General features: G+C 34.1%; 2 long non-coding RNA genes across 22 annotated transcripts in view; one reads left to right on the top strand and one right to left on the bottom strand.

Moving 5' to 3' along the window:
* The window catches only part of LOC143225230 (uncharacterized), a 147,046-nt gene that overhangs the window by 32,677 nt on the left and 91,376 nt on the right, over positions 1-22,993 (top strand). For 6 of the 18 annotated variants that reach the window (XR_013013701.1, XR_013013703.1, XR_013013732.1 and 3 more), the window contains exons 1-2: positions 12,651-12,862; positions 16,705-16,773. This is a non-coding gene — a long non-coding RNA (uncharacterized LOC143225230). The other 12 variants (XR_013013721.1, XR_013013738.1, XR_013013720.1 and 9 more) reach the window with 10 other exon arrangements.
* The window catches only part of LOC143225232 (uncharacterized), a 58,451-nt gene that overhangs the window by 24,728 nt on the left and 10,730 nt on the right, over positions 1-22,993 (bottom strand). The gene's annotated exons all lie outside the window — the stretch shown is intronic.

Genomic DNA, 22,993 nt, shown 5'->3' with positions numbered 1-22,993 from the left:
AGGGTCACCGAGAGACATTATGGGCTCCGGGGAAGAATGTGGGATATCGATAGCTCCTGACGAAGCTGTAATACTGGACTATTGAGCTAATAAAGTTACATTCAGGAGATATATGTGGTTATTTTATTTATATTTATAGAAACGTCTTATAACAAACTACAATTTGCGTTAAAAAGTTAAAAATATAATTTGTGTATAATAGTTTAGTAACTATGATATTGTGTACTAGATGGCGCTACCTTCGTTAAGGTTTTTTTTTTTTTTTAAATCTTAAAAGTCATTCTAATTGACTAACAGAAAATAGTATAACATGAATTGATTTTTAATTAATTATTACATTTTTAAAAGTTCACTCTAAATTCCTAAAATATTCTAGCTTATCATAATATGTTCATTCGATATTAAAATTGGCCTTGACAACAGCTAATACAATTTTCCGAACCATGTGCTTGAAATGGATAGAATATAAGACATTCACTTCATTGAAACTATTCTAAAATACATCTACAACTTAATTTGGTTTTGTAAGCATTAAGTCTACCGTCACGTGGAGGTATACGAAGCAAAAGACACAAATTATCATGATACTTTCACATCCGCCTTTATTCTTCACAGAGAAGTGTTGATCCTTTTATTAATGTCGGCATGATAATAATGACAGACGGCCAGAACTTTGATAAGAGATGATAAGAATTTGCCATCCGAAGAAATCAGTATCCCCTTTCAACTGAACTAGCTTTAAAAAATATAGATCTCAGCCACATATGAGGAATAGGATATATTCTCTTAAAAAGATTCAGTTGATGGGGACTGTTCTTATAGTTTAAACAATTATAAATTTTAAAGGCTCTGTTCTGTTCCAGTGCGTATAAAAGCCTAAAAAACAAGATTTGCTTTATGTTTTTCTCTAAAAGTTTTCTTAAGAAAAGTAGGATATTTTAAATTAATATATGTACTTTTATAAAACAGTTACATATTTCGCTGATGAATTACGTTTGTGGACTGCAGATGTTTGTTCAATTTATGTATATAAGGCTGGTCTCAGATTACAGAGGGAAAAAAATATCTATGGAAAAACGGCTGATGACCTAGAGAGCCAAAAATATTTTCAGATCTCTTCCAAGCTAATCTATTTTTTGTAACAGGTTATTAAAAAACTTCCGTGGTAGACACACATTTATGTGATGAGATACATAAAAATTTTGTAAATAACGATTTTGGATATGTAATAGTGTGTAAATAATCTAATAAATATAATTGGTTAATTTGACTGTTATTTAATTACTACGTGTATCGGGTAAATATGACTGGCCGTGTTCTTTAACATAGTCGGACGATACTTTCCATTTAATGTGAACTATTGTCGTGAGCGTTATGTAGCGTTTTTACTATGTTTCACGTTCAGGTTGGTTGCGTTCTATTCCAGTCAATACGGGTCTTAAAAATACCTAGTTGCATCTGGTACTAAACCTAAGTAACCAATTATTCCGGTGTTATGAAAGCAACGCTCATGAAATACTAGCAGCTCTTTCTTGTGTAATTACAATGTTTATAGCTTGATTAATGTCAATAAAATAACATATACGAACCAGAGCCGCATTTTCATTTGTTTGTATACCTAACCTTATCAAGTTTTAAATTTGTTTTTCTTAGCTGCTGTTGTTATATACTTTTGTCTTATCTGTTGTTCTTTTCTATGTTCGTATATCGTATCTTGAGTATTTTCTTAACTGTTGTTGTTTTCTATATCCGTATAACATACCTTGAATATTTTATTAGGTACCGTTGTTTCCTGGCCCGGCATGGCCAAGCGCGTTAAGGCGTGCGACTCGTAATCTGAGGGTCGCGGGTTCGCATCCCCGTCGCGTCAAACATGCTCGCCCTTTCAGCCGTGGGGGCGTTATAATGTTTTGGTCAATCCCACTATTCGTTGGTAAAAGAGTAGCCCAAGAGTTGGCGGTGGGTAGTGATGACTAGCTGCCTTCCCTCTAGTCTTACAAACAAACAAACTGTTGTTTCTTATCTTCGTGCATCGTACCTTGCATATATTTTTTATTGTTGTGGTTTCCTATATCCGTGTGTCGTACCTTGAGTATTTTCCAAGCTGTTGTTGTTTCCTGTGGTCGTGTATCGTACCTTGAGTATTTTCGTAGCTGTTGTTATTTCCTATGTTCATGTATCAAGCTTTGAGTATGCTTTTGGTTGTTGTTGTTTCCTATATCTGTGTATCGTACCTTTAGTATTTTCTTAGCTTTTGTTGTTTTTTATGTTCATGTATCGTAAATTGTTCAGTTTGTATGTTATTTATTAGTATTTTTTCATTTGTACCCGTTTCCTATTTTAGATCTTGTTTCACAAAAATACACTTCGCATACTGAGACCATGGGTAAGTCATGAGAGCGACCGACGGTCAAACCTCACTTTTCAAGGAGACAAGAGTAGCTTAAAAGTGTGTGGTGTTGACTAGCTGCTTTCCCTATAGTTTATCAGCTCCAAATAGGGAGTGATAGTGAGGTAGCCCTTGTGTAGTTCTGAACAATACTTCATAAACTAGCTAAGCTAGCACGACAGAAGTTTAAACTTTAAGTTTAGTTTAGTCCTTATTCACCTCTGTAAGCTGCAATAGTTATGTTGTTTGGATAACATATGACATACGGTCACAATTAATTAACCACCATTATTCAGCAGACTAACTAGTTATTTATTGATTTGTTAATTTCTTTCATTCTTGTTTGGTTTGTCTCGAATTTCGCGCAAAGCTACGCGAAGACTATCTGCGCTAGCCGTCCCTAATTTAGCAGTGTAAGACTAGAGGGAAGGCAGTTAGCTAGTCATCACCACCAACCGCCAACTTTTAGGCTACTCTCTTACCAAAGAATAGTGGGATTGACCGTAACATAATAACGCCCCCACGGCTGAAAGGGCGAACATGTTTGGTGTGTCGGAGATTCGAAACTGCGACTCTCTGATTACGAGTCCATGCCGGGCCTTCACTAAAGGAAGTTTTATCCTAGCTGAAAAATGGTTTGTAAGCAGCAGAGTGCACGAAGATAAGTGCCGTTGATTGTTTTGGAGAACACACACACATCTATATATACATATATTTGTTTAAGAAAGCTGCAACATTTCTTATAAAACAGATTACATCAAAAGGAAGGATAGCGTGAATTTTAAACAGCATATCCAAACTTTAGATGTAATATAATTAAATGTAATTTAATGAAGAGAGACAACAACTCGGCGATAACTCATTTGCCAATTTACTGGTAATATTGCCAGTGGTAGGCTTAGGCGAGTGCTTATGGGTATTGAAGTGTGTGTTTATATGTTTTTCTTATAACAAAGCTACATTAGGCGATCTGCTGAGCCTTCTGAGGGTAGTCGAACCCCTGATTTTAGCGTTGTAAATCCATAGACTTACCGCTGCACTAGCGAGGGGCAGGTATCGAACTAAAATAATTAGATCAATTTTTTGGCAAGACTAGTTTTTTTCACTGTATAAATCACTATTGTATCAGTTTTAGTTTTTAGTATAAGGTATTTGTAATACAATGAATTTTAATATTTTTATATTCTTTTCTTATTTGGTTCATTTTCGGAGTATAAATTCAATACTTTACAAACATGACTTATTTTCGTTCTCCATTATTTTATCTCATTTCACAAAATTTAACTCAGTAAACATTTATTTATCAGGAGCGTGGAGTATAATTTTGTTCGTTTGGCTTAGTGAAGTGTTTCGTCTGTATCAACTCATTGTATTTTGTATTTATCTATTCAAAATGCAACAAATTACTCATATATGTTATTAGTCTGATTCATGTAAACATGCATTCATTCCCCTAAGTATATGTTAATATAATAAAAAATCTATCTTAACACAAAAGTTGACAAGTTGATGTTTCAACAACTTGTCCAGTCAACGACTACCCTTTTCCATAATTTACCATCGCCGAATTATCCTGTCGTCGAGTATTCTATCGCCCAGTTGCCTCCGAACCATACACACAAACAAAAGAAAACGCATTCGCAAAACAAACATCCAACACTGGTGTGTTCGAACGATAAGGTGGTCATTATGTGGTGTGTCCTCATTTTTTGAAGTATAGGCGAAAGTAAGATATAAATTGGGTTCGGTGTACACAGTATATCCAGTTTAACCTCAATATAATGACCCACTTTATGATTTGAGCCCTTGTGTTGGAAGTTTCTTTTGTAGCTGCGGTTTTTCTCTCAATAAAATTACATTTAATTACCTCCGCCACCGAAGATGGATTGGGGTAATATTTTTATCTCTGTGTGTTTGTTTGTCAGCAAGATTTCTCGGATGTGGCTGAATGATTTTAGACGAAACTTGATATACATTTGATTATAACAAAACATAGAAATGGATAGTTTTTGGAGAATGAATGTCACAGTAAGGTCACGATAATCCAAAAAAATCTTTATCTGTCAAAATGGGGACTGATTGTTCACACTATTCTTTCTCTATAACTCAATCAAAGATAATGGAATTTTGGTGAAACTTGGTGACATATGTAGAATACTATTCTTCATTGTTTTGCCAAAAATGGTCGATGTCCGTTGATGACGACGGTCATATGGACACACGTATTCTTCGAGAGCCGAATTTGATTAACACTGTGTGGTGGAGGTTTGCGTCCTACTGAGTGCTCCTCTAGTTATGTCTATAATAATGAAAATACGTGCCTGAGTATGACCGCCATAACTGCACGAGCTAAAAACCTGGAAGCTCAAAATTTTACACACTTACTAAATGGATCATAAGAGTGTGGCCCGGCATGGCCAAGCGTGTTAAGGCGTGCGACTCGTAATCCGAGGGTCGCGGGTTCGCATCCCAGACGCGCCAAACATGCTCGCCCTTTCAGCCGTGGGGGCGTTATAATGTTGCGGTCAATCCCACTATTCGTCGGTAAAAGAGTAGCCCAAGAGTTGGCAGTGGGTGGTGATGACTAGCTGCCTTCCCTCTAGTCTTACACTGCTAAATTAGGGACAGCTAGCACAGATAGCCCTTGAGTAGCTTTGTGCGAAATTCCAAAACAAACAAACAAACAAACATAAGAGTGTACACCTGGGTATTATTACTTATCCACGTGGCTACGCAAGCGCATCAGTTTGTTAGGCAAGCTAGTGAAAACCACAAAGGAAAGAATATGTGAACGTTGTACTACAAAAGGTAAATAACCTAGAAACCCAAAATTTGTCACCCATACTGAGTGAACCCTGAGGGTGTGCAGCTGGGTATTGTTATTTATTTACGTGCGTGTGAGAATGTACATTTTTTTATGAGGCAAGCTGGCGAAAAACCGTATAGAAAAGAAATGGTTATTTATATTACAAAAAGAAATCAAAGACAGACAAGTACGTGTATGTATGACCGCCATAGCTCCAAGAGGAAAGAATCTAGAAACCTGAACTTTTGCACCCATACTAAGTGGACTCAGAAAGTTTACACCTGAATATTACTGCTTATCTACATGCGCAAGCGCATGCATATCTTTTTATATAAAAAAAAAACACGTAGAAAAGACATGTGACCACCATAGCTCAAAGAGGAAACATTTTAGAAACCTGAAATTTTACACACATACAAAGTGGCCCTTGAGGGCTTTGATCTGGATATCATTACTTTTCTTATTCACGTGCGCGCTCATATGCACGTCTACATGTTTTCAATGAGGCATACTAGCGAAAAACTATTAGGAAAGAAGTGGTTCCTGTTTATAAAGGTAACCTTGCTTCTGACTTGTTCTCTGATTTTAAATTTAAATAACAAAAACTTCTTTAATTAGCGGAGCTTTAGATTAGAGAACAAATATATATATACATATTAATTTTGTAGCCCATACAATTCACTTTCAGCACAAAGCCTTTTAACAACAATATTAATTATTCTTTCATTGTTAAGCAACATGATATAAAAGCCATTTTTGGAACGCATTGTTACCAAAACGCACTGGCGCTTTTCTATGTATCAAAAGTTGTTATAAAAGGAACCACTATTTTATGTTATTTTTGACATCAGCAGAAAGAAAAAGGCCTAAATGTTTTAGGAACAACAAATACATTGTCATTGAAAGAGCCGATAAAGGAAACTCTATCATTATTTTAACAACCAAACATTTGAGCTTTTTTAGTGAAATACTGACCGTAACTCAATATTCAACAAATAATTGACAAATTTAATCAAAATACTATTATAAAAAACTTTAAATATCTTTATAGTTAAAAGTTTTGCTTGCAAACTAACCTGGAACACTAAAAATCCACGGTTTACAAAAAATCCATAAAACATAAAATTTCAGTAACCTTACGCCTAATTATGTCTTATAGCTCTCTAAATCACAATATTAGTAAATATTTAACTGGATTTTAGTATCTTGTGTTTCCGAAATAAGCATCCAATTAAAAAGCATTCCACACCTTCTACAACAATTACATTGTTTAGGCATTACGCCATTATGTCTAGCTTTGATGTCATAAACCTACTCCCTCAAATCCCTTTTCATGAAGCAGTACAACTTACTGCAGAAATTATTTCACAGGATCCCTTCCTCCCCAAAAAAGTAAAATTTAACACCTAAGTGAAGTGTTACAACTAGCCACATTTATATGATTTCAGTACGAATATTTATTATTCCTTCAGTTACACGTACTTGCAATGGGAAATTCTTGTCAGTTACTTTGGCCACCCCATTTCTTACATCACAAAGAACAGCCTGTCTTAGATACAAGCCTGCATTTTGGCTTAGATATGTAGATGACATTTTTACGGCTTTACTTGTAACTTGAACAAACGAAATTTCTCCAGCACATATATCTCACAATGGAAAAATGAAAACAACTATACAATAAATTTTTAAAATGTTAACATCACAAAGTTTCACCACTGAAATTCATAGAAAAAACATATACAGCGGAAATTACTTAAAGTGGCTTTCTTATCATGTAGTCCACTAGAAGATAGGCACTCTAAAAAAGCTTCCTAAATTTAGCAAACACTATATGCACCACAGAAAACATCGATAAGGAGAGTAAAGTTACACACTTAACTGAATGTTTGATTGACATTAATCAGTTATCTACTATAATGGTTATACATGTACTAACTGTTAATGATTTTAAATTTAACATAAACAAGTGATCTTCAACAAACAACAAATTCAAACACTACAAAAAAACAACAACAACTTAATCACTTGCGCCATCCCATATATAGAAAACATTAGCGTACGTTTGTCAGAAATTTCGAAAAGATTAGAACACAAATCTGACCTTTACATAACATTTAGATTTATTTTCACCCCTGAAATGAAAATCAAATATATATTAAGAAAATTGTATGACGAACCAATCTCAACAGGAAACAATTTACAAAATACAGTGTAACGTTTGTCAAGCCTTTTATATAAGTAAAAACGGGTGTAACTTGAAGATCAGGGTAAAAGAAAACCGAAAAGTTCCTTCTCAAGTCCATGAACTTACAAGTGAAAACACACAGGGCCCGACATGGCCAAGTGTGTTAAGGCGTTCGACTCGTAGTAATCCGATGGTCGCGGGTTCGAATCCCGGTCGCACCAAACATGCTCGCCCTTTCAGCCGTGGGGGCGTTATAATGTGACGGTCTGTCCCACTAGTTGGTAAAAGAGTAGCCCAAGAGTTGGCGGTGGGCGGTGATGACTAGCTACCTTCCCTCTAGTTTCACACTGCTAAATTAGGGACGGCTAGCGCAGATAGCCCTCAAGTAGCTTTGCGCGAAATTCAAAACAAACAAACAAACAAAACAAAACAGTTTATTTGAACAAAACGTCACAGAACTGAACCGTGAGCCTCACACTAACATGAGAAAAATCAGAGAAGCTTTACTGATAACATCAAACAATCCACAATCAACAAACATTCAGGCACATCTGTATATATATATTTTTGACCGTTATTTCCCCACACATTCTTAGGCTTATGTAAATATTTTGCACGATATAACCCATAGTTCCTTCATATTTATTCATCTTTGTGTTGTTTTTTGTTTAGCCATGCATAAATAACCTGTAAAAGTCAGGCGGATTAATATTTATATAAATAAGTAATTCCAATCAATTCAAGGATTTAAATACATTGTTGTATTTTGAATGTTAATTTAAATACTAAAACGTTCTTTACTGTAGAAACTTGCCTACTTTAAAACGATCGAAACGCTGTACTTGTTTTTACTGTAAAAGCTGTAAATTGTAACAAAATGTATCTTATCTGTAACTAAACTCAAAACAAAACTGTAAAGTGAAATATATAGACAACAAAACTGGAAAAATATTTGATTTTTTTTTATTTAGAGCCTCCGTTGATTAAAAAGGTTTTTTTGTCTGTACCGGTAGTGTTCAAATCGTAATTTAATCATTTGAGAAAACTGAAATTACAGTATTGTATAGAAATATCCTATTCCAAATTGGAGCTTTAAACAAAAAGAAGGAAGCGCACAAATAAACGACAAAACCGTGTAATAACAATCAAGGATTCGTATAGAGGTAGACGGATAAAAATATTCTAAAACTGTTGTTAAATAATAGATTATATAGTGAAGTACATACGGGTTAATTGAAGCCTGTATATAGTTGTTTTTGTTAGGTTTTAGACTTTTCACGCAAAGCTACACAACTGTTTGCGTAATATTGAACTGATAGACAACAGCACCTATCGCCTTCTCTTGACAGTCATATTTATAGCATATTCACGGCCTCATGGGTGCGGAATTTATTTGTGGAAACGGAACTCGAATCGTGAACCCTCAGATTGACAGTCTGGACACGTTAACTGTCCATCTTTATATAACATCATAGGTGAGAAGTTTCGAACATATAACACATTTTAAAACAAAATCTAACCTGTAGAAGCTCGGTTTTAGCTCTGTGTATGTTACGTGTTCGATGTATTGGTAAACTAACAAGTAATTAAATATTACATACACCTTTATATTTTCATATCTTTATAATTTGTAATTCCGTGTTTGAGCTATTAACTTGACAAAAACTAGTTATACTATTTATAATATAAACAATGTAACAGCGAATGTAGTAAAATTAATATATATTCTTTCACAGAATATAACAGTAAATAGCCTGTTGAATTTATTAAAAATGACATGAAACAATCTCAGTTTATCCAGACCAAATGTAAAGCAATAATAAATCCCCAGATTACTTTTTACAGTAATAAAAACTGAATTGTTATTATCACCTACGTTTCAAGTTTGTTTTCAATAGATCATTTTTTTAATGGTAATGTCGCTCGTAGCCGAGAGTCTGAAGATTTTTTTGGCTTAGTGCAAAAAATGGTATCGTTAAAAGTGAATGAACCTGATCCATTTCACCTAGTGGTCTCTTATGTAGTTTGATATTTAAGAAAACTATCTAGGTTACGGACTTTAAAACAAGACAAAATCAGGAATTAATAACATGTAACTTTTAGTGAATGTAAAATAATTATCGTACTGACTTGCTTGAATGACGAAAATAAATATGAATCAGAATGATAAAGTTAAGCATTATGTTTTATTAGCGTATCTATGAATGGTATGTATTATATTGTAGCTCGCAATTATACTCGAGAAATTGTTTATAAATCTCTTTGTTAATTGTAAGCTGGTTCAAGTATTGATTGTAGATGATTTGATCGATTCTATATTAGTCTACTAATTAATTTATTGTGTGTATAGGCCTGGTAATTAAGGTGCTTGACTCACAATCTGCGGGTCGCAGGTTCAAATCACATCACCGAACTTGTTCGTTATTTCATCCTCGTGAGTGTTATAATGTGATGGTCAACTTATTTATATCGCTAGTAAAGGGTAGCCTAAGAGTTGTCCATGGGTGGTATTACTAGCTGTTGTTAAAGACTGAAAGGAAGGCAATTAGTCAACATCACCCAACTCTTCACTAACGAAAAGTAGAATTGACCATCACATGATAACACTTCAATAGCTGACAGCGCATGCATATGCAAATCGAAATCTCGACCCTCAGGTTGTGAGTCGAGCGTCTTAACCACCAGGCCATGCGAGGTTAACTTCTAAATTAGGTATCTAGCGAAATTAGCCTTGTAGCTTTGCGCGAAATTTAACGGCCAAAAACACTGTGTGTGTGTACATAAATTTGCTGAAGTTTCGTATGTATTTTGTACAGAAAATCAGATTTCACCCAGTTTTCTCAAACAGGTTAAACACTTATACTGTGTAATGTGTGAACCTCACCGGTAGTTAATGGTATAAAACACTAAAATAATTCGTGGGCTTATTTTAAGATACCTAAGATCATCCACAATCATTTGATTTTGGTTGTGGTTAAGTCGAGGGTTCGGGTGACTTGCTGCTGCTGGGGTGTTACAAAGGTCAGTCAGTCTCGTTATTTTGGTAAAAAAATGAGTGAAACCCTCGTAACAATCAGTAGTTAAAAATAAGGAATAGCTAAACCTTAACCTTCCTGACCTGGCTGTTTAGCCCACGTGTACATAAAATTATTTTCAGGTTTCAAATTCCAAATATAGTATCAGTTGATCGTATATTTTACTTTAGAAATTAATGGCTGAACATCTAGCTGCGAAGTACGTAGATATCAAATATAATTTTTGTGAGCAATTATAAACTATACAAAGCAGATCTAGTTTGTACATATCAATCAGGGCCTACCATGGTCTTGTTTCGTAACCTCCTTACCCTTTCAACCGTGGGGGTTAATTCAACTATTTGATTATGTTAGCTCGAGAGCTGGCGGAGGTTGCTGTTGACTGGGTGCTTCTCCTTTAGTCTATCACTTCAAAGTTAAAAACAGCTAGCGCAGCTAACCTTTGAGTAGCTTTGCGCGAAAATACAACAAACAAACATGCATTATTAAAATATTGTGGGATTTGCATTGAAGCCTTGTTATTGAATACAGATTAGCTACAAGGATTATCAAACTATCCTGAAATATATGTATCGATGTTATATGATTAATCGAAAATTCTCTTACAAAGAATTGCAAAGAATGTGATTAATGATTAATGGAAATCTAAACGTCAAAAGATTATGGAACAAATTGGACCTAAAAGTATCTAAATTGGATATCATTATATGATGTTTCTTGAAATTACATATATATACAGAGGAAGTTTATATCGTTTTCTTAAAGGCGATCTATCAGAGAAACACAGATCTTCGGTTTATTTTTAAACTAATACGTAAGCATTATTAAAGATTAGTAAATTTCATACGAAGTACTCAAAACTGTTTATATTTCAGCATTTACAGTGATATATTCTTTAGTTCATTATTTAACTCTAGAGTACATATAAAACATATTAGAGGTATAAAAATGATAAAAGTTCTGAATAAATGAAATCTACTATCCAGTCAAAATATTGATGACGCCTACCTATCAGAGACTTTTATTTGTAGAGAACAATGCATGCTAAGCAACGACTATGTGGTTATTTGTTCTTTAGCACAAAGCTACACAAATTGGTTCATCGGGGTTCTGCCCATGGCAGGTATAAAAGCCTATTTTTAGTGTTTAGAGCCTACAGATTTCTGACTCACTGAGGAGAACACAAAGCAATGATGTATTAAATATTAAACACTGATACGTCATACAATATTATTTCTATAACACATAATTCAGTTGCAGCAAAAACATGTGTATAAGTTAAAATTCGCGACTCGATCCTATGAGCTAAAACTCAACAGTTTTACTGCTTGGTGAAGTAGGTTTTATTGTACAACATGCAACGATAAAAGTAACTCTGATTACACCATGATCAGTATCTAACTAAACAGTTTTAATGCTTAGTGAAGTAGGCCTTATTATACAACATACAAAGTTGGAAGTAACTTGGTTCTGTTGTATACGTGTTCAAGAAGATATTTATAAATGTCAGTAACTAAATCCACGCTGCTGCACCTAAGAATATTTCTGAATGGATAGCAAACGGAATTGTCACGTTCGTCAGTTCACTGAAAATACGGAAACATTACGTTCATTAGGCTAATGAAAATATGGAAATATTGCGTTCATTAACTAGCTGAAAATATCTTAAACATTCTTCTTAGGATTATTTTTATAAAAAAATTGTACCAATTTTTTATTGTTTTATACCTAGTTCAAAGCAGCCTTGTTGTACACATTATGTGTGAAAACAGTACTGAGAATACACCATGTTAAAAGACAAGTTTGACACCCAGAAATCGAAATGTCTTTCATTTAACTATTAATAATTCAGCAGACTAGAATATTCACAATTTAATTGATTATCTTGTTTTAACATTAAATATAAAAAGCAGAATTATCAACACGGGTAGAAAAAAAAAACTTGTAAATGATATACCCTTGTTCTTATATTTCCTGCAAGGTTTTTCATGGAACCATACATAATGCTTGTAATTTTACATTATTTAAATTATATTTTGACATTTTATCGTTTCATGACACTTGGGACTACTTGAATTAAATTAAAACTAGCATGTTCAAAGAGAATGGTAGAAAAAATGTTAAAAAAGAAATAGCATGCTGACGAGCCATAATTGCGTTTGAAATTGTTTAAAAGTCCCATGCTCAAGAGATGGCACCACTAGCTTAACATTACATATATGTTACGATGTTGGAAGGCAGTCAGTCATCTATTTAATTATAATCAGAATAATTCGGTGTACATAAACGGTCCTTGGAACCTCATTAGTAGTCCTAACGTAGTTTTATGAGAAATTGCCCAAGTTATGTAATTCTCTTCCCAGTTTACATTTTTGATTTTCCATCCCTTGCAGCTGGAAATGATTTCGCTCTCATACAACCATTCTTCAATCTATATGTTGCCATTGGTAAGAAATACTTTCATTTGATACAGCAACTGTTTATCAGTTACGTTGCAACCATTTGTAATCTGTTACTACTGAGGCATGAATTCTGCTTTATTGAACCTTCTCTAAACGCGTCATTTTATTAAATCGTTAAGAAACGTCACACGGTTTGTTGAAATTATCAGAGTGAAACCGTTGTTGTTGTACTGAACAAGAATAATTAGAAACAATTTGATTTCTTGTGTATTAGATATGTTTTATATTAAGTTGTAACTAATAAGGGTTAGGTGTGTTAATAAAGATTTATGTAAAATAAAATATGAAATGCATTCATTGCTTACGTTAAAATGTTAGAATACGAGACTCTATAGGCCAAAGGCAGGTAAATTACATTGTAACATGGTGAGGGAATAAGTTGTTAGTTTGATTATTTTTTACGCAAGATACCTCGCAGAAAAGTTGTTCTTTAGTGTAAGATTGAAGAAAAACAGCAAAAAAAAGCCCCTTGCCTTGTAATTTTAATGATTTAAGAATAAATGTATCCCTGCGACGAGGATAGTGCATATATATATATATCATTGTGCAGTTTTTTCTTTAAACCGCTCTCCTGTGGTCTGTGGGCTTACAAGACTATAAACTGGGTTTTGATATCCGTGTTGGACAGAGCACAAATAACCCGTTGTGCACCTTTGTGCTTAACTTCAATCAAACAAACAAATTATTTAGACAATTAAATATAAGCTATGCATTTAAGAAATGAAGGCTTAAATAATTATTTTTGTAGATTTATGAAGATTGTATTTGAAGACGAAAGTCAGCACATGCGTATTGTTTGCACAGTTGATTGGTAACAGTTGATTTCACCAAAACCTCGTTTTTATTCTCATTATATGTATATATATATATACACACACACACACACACACATATATATATACATATACGTTAAATAGCAGTGAAATATTAAAAAACTGAAGGCATATAAGGTTTTCGTACAATTGGATACGCCTGAAAGAATGTACTTAAAGTACCCTCTCTTGAAAACTTATCCATGTAAGCTATATTTTTAAATTAATACATAGCATTGTTTACAGTCTATAGGTATTAAATAACCCGTGTGTATTCATTATCAGTATCTGTATGTACATTACTTAGTAAGCTTACATTTCCACTCTTTATGCCTTGTAGCTTGTTTAGATTGAGACATGCAAACAGTATCGGAGATATTGTATAGAATTCTCAGAAAGTAAACTAATATAAAGACAATCGTGATATTTCTAACCACAGATATTGAAGTCGTAACTTATGGCTTTATTTGGTAACAGTTGATTGTTGAATTTTAAGCCTATCATGGTAGAATTTTGTAAGGAAAAAAGTTTTGTTTTCTCCTGATGAATGTAAACACATTTTGGTTGAAAAATAGCTATCGTTACTGACCATACTATTGAACCACAGGAAATCCTGTTGAAAGTTTACTGTCAATATCTGAGAAATTGTTGAGCAGTAAGTGAAATTATCCCAGTTGGCTTGAAAAGTCCTGATACTGGGCGAAAGGCCTCGTCGGCACTGAATATAGCAGGCGGTTGGAATATGTTTATATGTTCTTCTTTGTTTTCAGCCAGAATCCCTTATATATATATTTAAATGTCAAAGTGCAACCCAATTGCCAAACCACTGATCTGAGGTTTTTGCTCTATCACTAGCAAAATCAAAGCTCTCTTCACACGTTGAACCCGTTTGTGTGTGTGTGTGTGTGTGTATTGTAAGAGTGACAGTTCGAGTCCATAATATAGCGCTGAATACACGCTTTGCTTTTAGCTGTGAGTGTTTTATAAAACTGACAGTCAAACCCATTATTCTGTTAAGAGTATCTTTGTAGGTGGTGGCTGCTGCTGACGTTTTTCCTTCTGCTGGCAACCATTTCAACATTGGAATGACTATAACCTATTCCTGAACTTTTATGACCTGATAGTTTACACCACGTGCCGTTCAAGTAGAATGTGTTAACTACTATTCTCTCTCTGTTTACAGATAGGAAGATTAAATAGGGATAGGAATAACAGACATATATATCTGTTCTAGTAGGGAAGTGGCTGCAGAAATAGTTCTGTTTACAGATAGGAAGATTAAATAGGGATAGGAATAACAGACATACATATCTGTTCTAGTAGGGAAGTGGAAAGTCGAAAGATGGAACAATGTGCGAGTAAGGGTAATAAAAACATCACAACTGATGAACTACTATTTCTTGTTTATGTTACCAAGGAAATATGTTTAAAGTTTAGTGGGTCTGTCACTGTTTGCTTAGTGATAAAAGTGTGCATTTAAGGTATGGTTTCCATTCTTAATACGCGCATCTCGTGAAATAACGTTTGTCAGTTCTTAAACATGCGATATGGCTCATCAAACATTATCTCCAAGAAAACTCCGTATTTGTTTGTTTCAGATTATTCCACAAAACTACATACAGGCTTTGTGAGTGTGGCTGCTCCTAAATTTGAATTGATAGATTTGAGGGAAGGAAGCTAGTAAACAGCTCCTATTTTCAACTCGTGGGCCACATTTGTCTCATCGTATAGTAGTGGCGTATATAAAAGAGTTGAGAATGTTTAGCCTCCCATTATGAACTGCCCTTCACAAGGCTTCATTTTGATCAACTCAACAATGTTATACAGTATATGTGGGGAGAGAGAGACGGAGATAGGGTGCATGCGTGAATTGATTCTTCTAAATTGTGCAACCACCTAAAAGTAATAGATTGTTTGCTTGTTTTTTAAATTCGCGCAAAGCTACACGACAACTATCTGCGCTAGCCGTCCCTAATTTAGCAGTGTAAGACTAGAGAGAAGGCAGCTAGTCATCACCATCCACCGCCAACTGTTGGGCTACTCTTTTACCAACGAATAGTAGGATTGACCGTAACTTTATAACGCCCTAACGACTGAAAGGGCGAGCATGTTTGTTGTGATGGGGACTTGAACCCACGACCCTTCGATTACGAGTCGAGTGCCTTAACCACCTGGCCATGCGAGGCCTAAAAGTAATAGAACAAAAGACCTACGTACCGTCTGTTTAATTTCACCGACGGTCCCAAAGTGTGGGACACGTTTTTACGGCAACCGATAACGAACCACGAACCCTCAGATTCAAAGACAGGAATGACCCTCCATCATACCCGACCTTGAAAATTACGAGTATAAATACAGAGGCACGACAGATAGGTGGATTCGTGTATTAACTGTGGTCAAGTGCTTTGACTACTTTAAGTACGTGAATTTGAGAAAATAGAGATTATAGGCTGCTATAAATGTGAACATCAAGATGCGTGAAATAGACGCAATGTTTGGTCTTGAACGATTTACTTGAATATCTAGAAAACATTAAAAACCGAACAAATTTAGTGTCACAAATTTTTCTTGTTCTCTGCCCTGATAAAATGTTAACAGTCAAAAAGCAAAACATTATGCCCTAGACAGCTTATAGAAAATGAAAACATTAGGCAACTTTATGATTGTAAATTTCATTGCATATTTTTAATATATTATATATCTGCTCCTTAAATTGTTTTGTTTCATCAGGTAACATTTATGTGGAGTAGAAACTGCATATATATGTTTTTACATTCTAAACATTTTGAACAAATAATAATGAAATTAACAAACACATTTTTTAGTTTATAAAAGTGAAATGTAGCCTTTTTAACCTATGTATACATAACATAGAAATATGATATTAAAATTAAAATTATGGAGATAATATATGACCACGTATTTTGTCTTTAAATAAATAAATGTTTTGAGATCGAAATTTATTTTATGTATTTATTATTTTATTGAATGATGAAATACTTTTCCGTGCTATAGAGGGCGCTATAAACATATGGAATCAAGGACGTCATTTGTTTATGGGCTTGGATCCTTGAATCGATTAAAGTGAGTAATTTCTAAGACAACTTGATACCCTGTTTGATGAATATATAATTTGTTAATACAACTTCCACTGATTTAAACTTTTCGCTTCCATTTATATGAAGTTAAATATATGCTTTCGTTAAACGTGTACGAAAAATGAATCGTTAATTTACTTGAGATGTATGCACCTATTAAAATCGTGACACCTAGTTTCTTACTTTTATTTAAATTTTGGCTCTTTTAATTTCACGTAAGTGGGTCGAGCGTTTGAATAAAAAATTGAAGGAACACCAATTAGAGCTGTATTGATATGAAAACTTTTTTTTCTTCGTATGTGTTACATGCACATGTGTATAATAATTACAGCTTTCGTTTCCTGAGATTACTGAAATTATAATATAGTGAATACTAAGCCACATGATCGTTGTATTTAGTGCTGAAATGTTCGTATTTAGCGATCTATATTACGTAGTTGTTTTAAGTGGGCGAATGGAACTGGAATACAGACGTTAGCACCTGTATAATATGCTGTAACATATAGTGTGTTCCACAGAAACTGTAAACTGAGCGATACCTAAATCGCATAGCCGAGATTCAGCAGGTGTAATAACAATCGTGAGGCCTATAATGTTTCTAACCTCTCTAACTAAAATACTCATTGAAGGATGTAACAGTAGCAACCCTGAAAACTAATAGTAAGATATAGTTTTGCATATTATTTGTATGAGCAATTGTAATTATATAAGCAGCAATAGACATATTAAAGTAAATGTAGTACCTTATAAAGCATGACATTTTATTCTTATTTAAGTACGTAAAGTTGAGTGTTTTCTTACAGACATGCCTGTAATATTGCTACACTAACATCTCTTTAGGAAGCTGTGTTATTTATGATTTATAACCGTTGAAAATGTTATCTCCAAATTTGAAAGTATAATTTGTTTGTTTTTTACCGGGAAACACGTCAATGTAAGATACCTTATTAGATTTTAGACTAATTGGTCAGGTATCACCACAACTAACAAAAGCAAGAGTTATTACTCATTATTAGTGAGAAAATAACATCTTTGTCTACACATTGATCTTATGTGGAAGCTTTATGATTCGGGTATTTTATTTGTATTTAAAAAGCATAAATTTGTACGAGTCGACGTTTGTTCATTTATACTGAACTTGTACAGCAACTTCAAAATTAATACAAAAAAGCATATTTTTACTCTAACAACTGTTAATAACTAGATGTACGCTATAAATGTAGTTTAACGAAGTGTTTTATATCCAGGTATGTGGCAAAACGTTATCATTCGAACTCTGTATCCGACCATATTATACAGTAAAAATATTGTTTTCGAGACTAATTAATCGTACTTGTAATAATATATTAATGTTAAGCCTATTTCTTTTTTTTTGGAAATAACGTTCTTTGTTCATTCCTTTATTTTTTCGACAAAAGGAGTGTTTAATAGTATTTCAACCTCACTGTGCTCGCCACGTCCATTGTCAACGATGTGTTTTGTTTAGTACAGAGTCCTTCAGGCAGGATATGGTACAACAAACATTGTAATATAGTTCTTTTTAATTTCACGCTAACTCATTCGAGGATTATCTTTAGCCGTCCCTAATTTTGAAGTGATTATTTATTTATTTTTATTTGTTTTTGAATTTCGCGCAAAGCTACATGAGGCTATCTGCGCTAGCTGTCCATAATTTAGCAGTGTAAGGCTAGAGGGAAGGCAGCTAGTCATCACCACCTACCGCCAACTTTTGGGCTACTCTTTTACCAACGAATAGTGGGATTGGCCGTCACAATATAATGCTCCCATGGCTGAAAGAACGAACCTGTTTGATGTGACGGGAATTCAAACCCGCGATCCTTGCGTTACGAGTCGAGTGCCTTAACCACCTGGTCATGTCAGGCCGTGAAGTGATAACCATTTACCAACGAATAATTGAATAGACTGTATCATTCTATCAGCGACACGGCTTAAAGGGTGGTCATATTCAGCGAGAAGATTCGATCCTGCAACCTGCGACCCGCTTATTGCGATTCGAGTGCCCGAGCCACCAGGGACATACTTATATTGGTCGGAATAATAATGAAATAAATAATGCTGAATTAACATTTTAATTAGGCTAAAACTAATGTGTTATAACTAGTATAATTAATTATGGTCATGCTTCACTCGCGTAGAAAAGATATCCACTCCATAAAAATTGTGGTTTAAACTATTTCGATTTGTAAACTTAGACCTACATGATAATATGCAAAACTAAAAATTATAACACGTGTAAGAAAAAAAGATGTAAGGGAAAAGATGTATGGTTAACGGTTGAATATTATAAAATTAAACAGTGGCACAGCGGTATGTCTGCGGACTTACAACGCTAGAAACTGGTTTCGATATCGGCGGTGAGCCGAGGATAACCTTTTGTGTAGCTTTGCGCTTAACTGCAAACAAAAAAAATAATAAAAGTGATGGTAGTATGTCGATACATGAAATTGAACACTAATGAAATAAGTGCATACTGTTGAAAAACTGTCAGAAGTTAAACCACTTCAGCAGTACTGTCATTATCGGAAGTCTCATCAGTGATTTTTTTTTTTTAGCAGTGTTGACGATACCAAATAACGGATTTTCTTTATTGCCTTATATCTATTTGTGTTACAGCAGTAACAATATCGTGATATTCAATTCGGTCGTTTTTCACGAAGAATCTTCAGTTCAAATGAAAGCATGCATGACTATACGACGTGTTGAATTTTAATGAGTATAGAAATATTGACTCTGGTCAGAATGGAAGTAGTTATGAGAAGTTACTCCATTAGTTGATGGTGAGACGTTAAAATAATCTATAGTTTTCTAAGAACTAATAAACGTTAATTGTTTACTGTGGTAATGATAAATAACTGTATTTACAATAACGAGAAAGTTTTTTTGTTTGTTCATTCAAAACCCACTTCTGGTTGAGTTAACAACACATGAATGACGAGTATTATTTTTTCTTCGGGAAAGTAAGATGTGTGTTTCTTGTAGCAAAACCACAGCAGGCTATCTGCTCAGTCCACCGATGAGAATCGAACCCCTGATTTTGTCATTGTAAATCCGTAGACATACCGCTGTACCAGCGGGGGAATGGCATATTGTAAGTTTTATATATATCCCCACAGTATATCCTAACCCTGCATTTCATAGCTGGCTGAATAAATAAATTTTGCGAAGTCATGCGTGACCAACAAAGAGGAAGAAATGTGCAGTCGAAATAGTCAAACGTCAGTAAATTCCTTTGTGAGCCAATCAAAATTACGATCGTCCATGAAATGAATTTGTGGCGTATTCATATAATAATTATTGGTAAAAATCAGTTAAATGAGTGCAACACTATGTTTAAACAATGGTTTCTGTGTCATGTTAATTAGCAACAAAAATATAACCGAAAATCGTTGTTAGTTTATGTATTGAAAGTATAAAACGAAATGTATAGACAATGAATTTAGTCTCTGTTGATTAAATAGGTTTGTTTTTTGTTAACGTTGCTAATGTTACAGAAGATAGCTCAGTTCAGAAACGATTTATATTTAAAATTGAATCGATATTTTAACTTCCATGATAAATTTCATCTAGGCTAAGTGATCCCACACTACAGCGTTAGACTTATTATATCAACACTCACTACACTTATAAGGTTTCATGGGCCCCTTGCATTGGTCAGACAGTAATCGAACTATTCTATCCGGGTAATTGCATTTTCGCTTTTATGACTCCTCCTATTTAGAGAAATCAATTGTGACATGACGCGCGCACACACAAACACACCGGCTTTTATGTAGATTATATATATTACTTCTGTGGTACGTTCGTGTTACATCTCACTGATTTTATATGTAATGTTGTTCTATTATACGCGCTTTAAACTCTTAGCCCACTATATATATATAAAAGTCGTTTGATACAGGCGTCTATTCCGTGGTTTGAATCGGTCGTATTAAATCGTGAACTACTTTACTGTTATTGGTGCACAGTTCGCTAAAATGCTTGGGCTCCGCCTACTCATTATTGATTCCGGGGAAGTATTGCATATTTACATCGTAGAGAAGAATACTACGTAAAAAAAAAAAAAAAAAACTGGATATATTAAATGTTTTCTCTTCCATTAGTGTACATTTGTTTGTGCGAATATCCAGTCTGAAGTATTGAATTACTTGCAGGTCTAATGCTAACTTTAAATTTCTTTTCTTCTCTACCATATTACATTTTGTAATACATAAGAATGCAAACATATCGGTAGTTGCATAAGTTCTCTGTATTCATTTTATCTCGATACTTTATGAGCTGTTTCCTTAATATATTTTTTAATACCGACCTACAGTTCGTTTGTCAGAATATTTGAGTATCAGTGTTAGGTTTTAACACTTGGTTACCGATCATTAGTTGCAGACAAGTGAGACACATTAATTATTCAACAAATTGTTGGACATTTACACATACATATAGAAGAGCCGATCTCTTTATAAGTCCACAGTGTCACACTTAATCTGTGTGAAATGTGATACTTTTTATCTTGGGATATCTAATTGCTTTTAAAGACATATTCTTAAACTCTGAAACACGTTATGATTCTTTCTGTCATCATGCTTTGAGGAACACAATAGTTTATGTGTAAAGTAAGTAAACGTTTTTGGAGACTAGGAGAGAGACCAACGAACAAGAACGTTGACATCTCATCATTTTATTATTATTCTTGTCTACAGTTAGACAAGCTGATCGTATTAACTTGTTCCGATCACATGAAATGGATTAAAGCTATAGAAACAATCCATAATATGTTGGATACTGCAAACTTTTCCCATGAACTGTTTATTTTCAACATTCTTAAATACATATGTTAAAATCTGCTTGTATTGGTAATCTGACATACACAGTATGCTAGATATTATCTCTGCACTTGATTATTTACTGTTTGTTATACAATGTATTATACGTTAATAACAGCTACTCAGTGTGGTTACATGGTCGAAGATATATGTAGTAATTTCGACATACAAAGAACTTATAGAAGGCACTGAGTGCATTCTTGAATATGCAAATCAACAGCTTCTTAAGGGATTTGGTACCATATGCATTTATTGTGATATTATGAGTAACTTATAATGGTTTGGTCACTAACTGTTTGTTCTGTGATGTTTAGAAACTAATTATGATATGTTAAACTTTAGCTCCTTGTTCTGTGATATTTGAAAGCTAATTATTATAGATTGGGCATTATCTTCCTGCTTTGTGATACTTAGCATCTTTTCACTGTATGTTAGAGATCTTTTCAGACTTTGTATGTAAACTGTAGTTGAAATAATTACAAGTATAATATATGTAATAATATCAACAGATATTTCAAAAATTTTCAAACAGGCATCGATAAAAACGTTGCTCGAGGATTTTCAAAAACTTGTTATTTAATTGTTAATTAAGGTGATTATTCCTTGGAATAATTGTAAGGAAGAAATAAACCAGTCATTAATTCAAATACTATCTATCAGTGTGGTTACTTATAATGTATATCGGAGTAGTAATTTAACAATCTGGTGCTCTGTATCATGGCTATTGTGGCAAACATTTTGCTAATGAACAGAAGGTGGTTATTTTAAGACAGATAAAATTGTCTGCTGTCTTTTGTCCCCCAATAGTAGGTTTACGGGCTTACAGCGCTAAAAGTCAGGATGCGATTCCTCGTGTGAATAGAGCGCAAGTAGTCTATGTGTATCTTTGCTCTAAAATGGAAACAGTTATCTTTCTTCTAAAATGAGACCTCCTAGCGTGACAACGGTAAGTCCTCCGATTTACAACAGTAAAATCAGGGGTTCGATTCCCCTTGGTGTACTCAGCAGATAGCCTAATGTGGCTTTGCTATAAGAAAACACACACACTCTTCTAAAATATTTTGTTTCGATTGTTTGTAGTAAACAGAGCGTAGATAACTTAGTGTGTAGCTTAGAGCGGAGGTAACTTAGTGTGTAGCTTAGAGCGGAGGTAACTTAGTGTGTAGCTTAGAGCGGAGGTAACTTAGTGTGTAGCTTAGCCCTAAAACAGCTCTCTCTCTTTCAAAATGTTTTATTTATGTTTTTAATGTTTTATATGTGTGTGTTAAGTACACGTATTTCGTGATTACACCATCAAGAGGGTTTAAATTATTTCTTTGTTGCAACAGACTAGTGTATGAAAGTGTTTGAACTGAATTCCAATAATTC

The sequence above is a fragment of the Tachypleus tridentatus genome, chromosome 9, assembly GCF_004210375.1.
Source record: "Tachypleus tridentatus isolate NWPU-2018 chromosome 9, ASM421037v1, whole genome shotgun sequence".
In the NCBI taxonomy this organism is placed as follows: Eukaryota; Metazoa; Arthropoda; class Merostomata; order Xiphosura; family Limulidae; genus Tachypleus; species Tachypleus tridentatus.
Note: the sequence above shows the minus strand (reverse complement) of the source record. Positions and strands in the feature narration are given on the sequence as shown.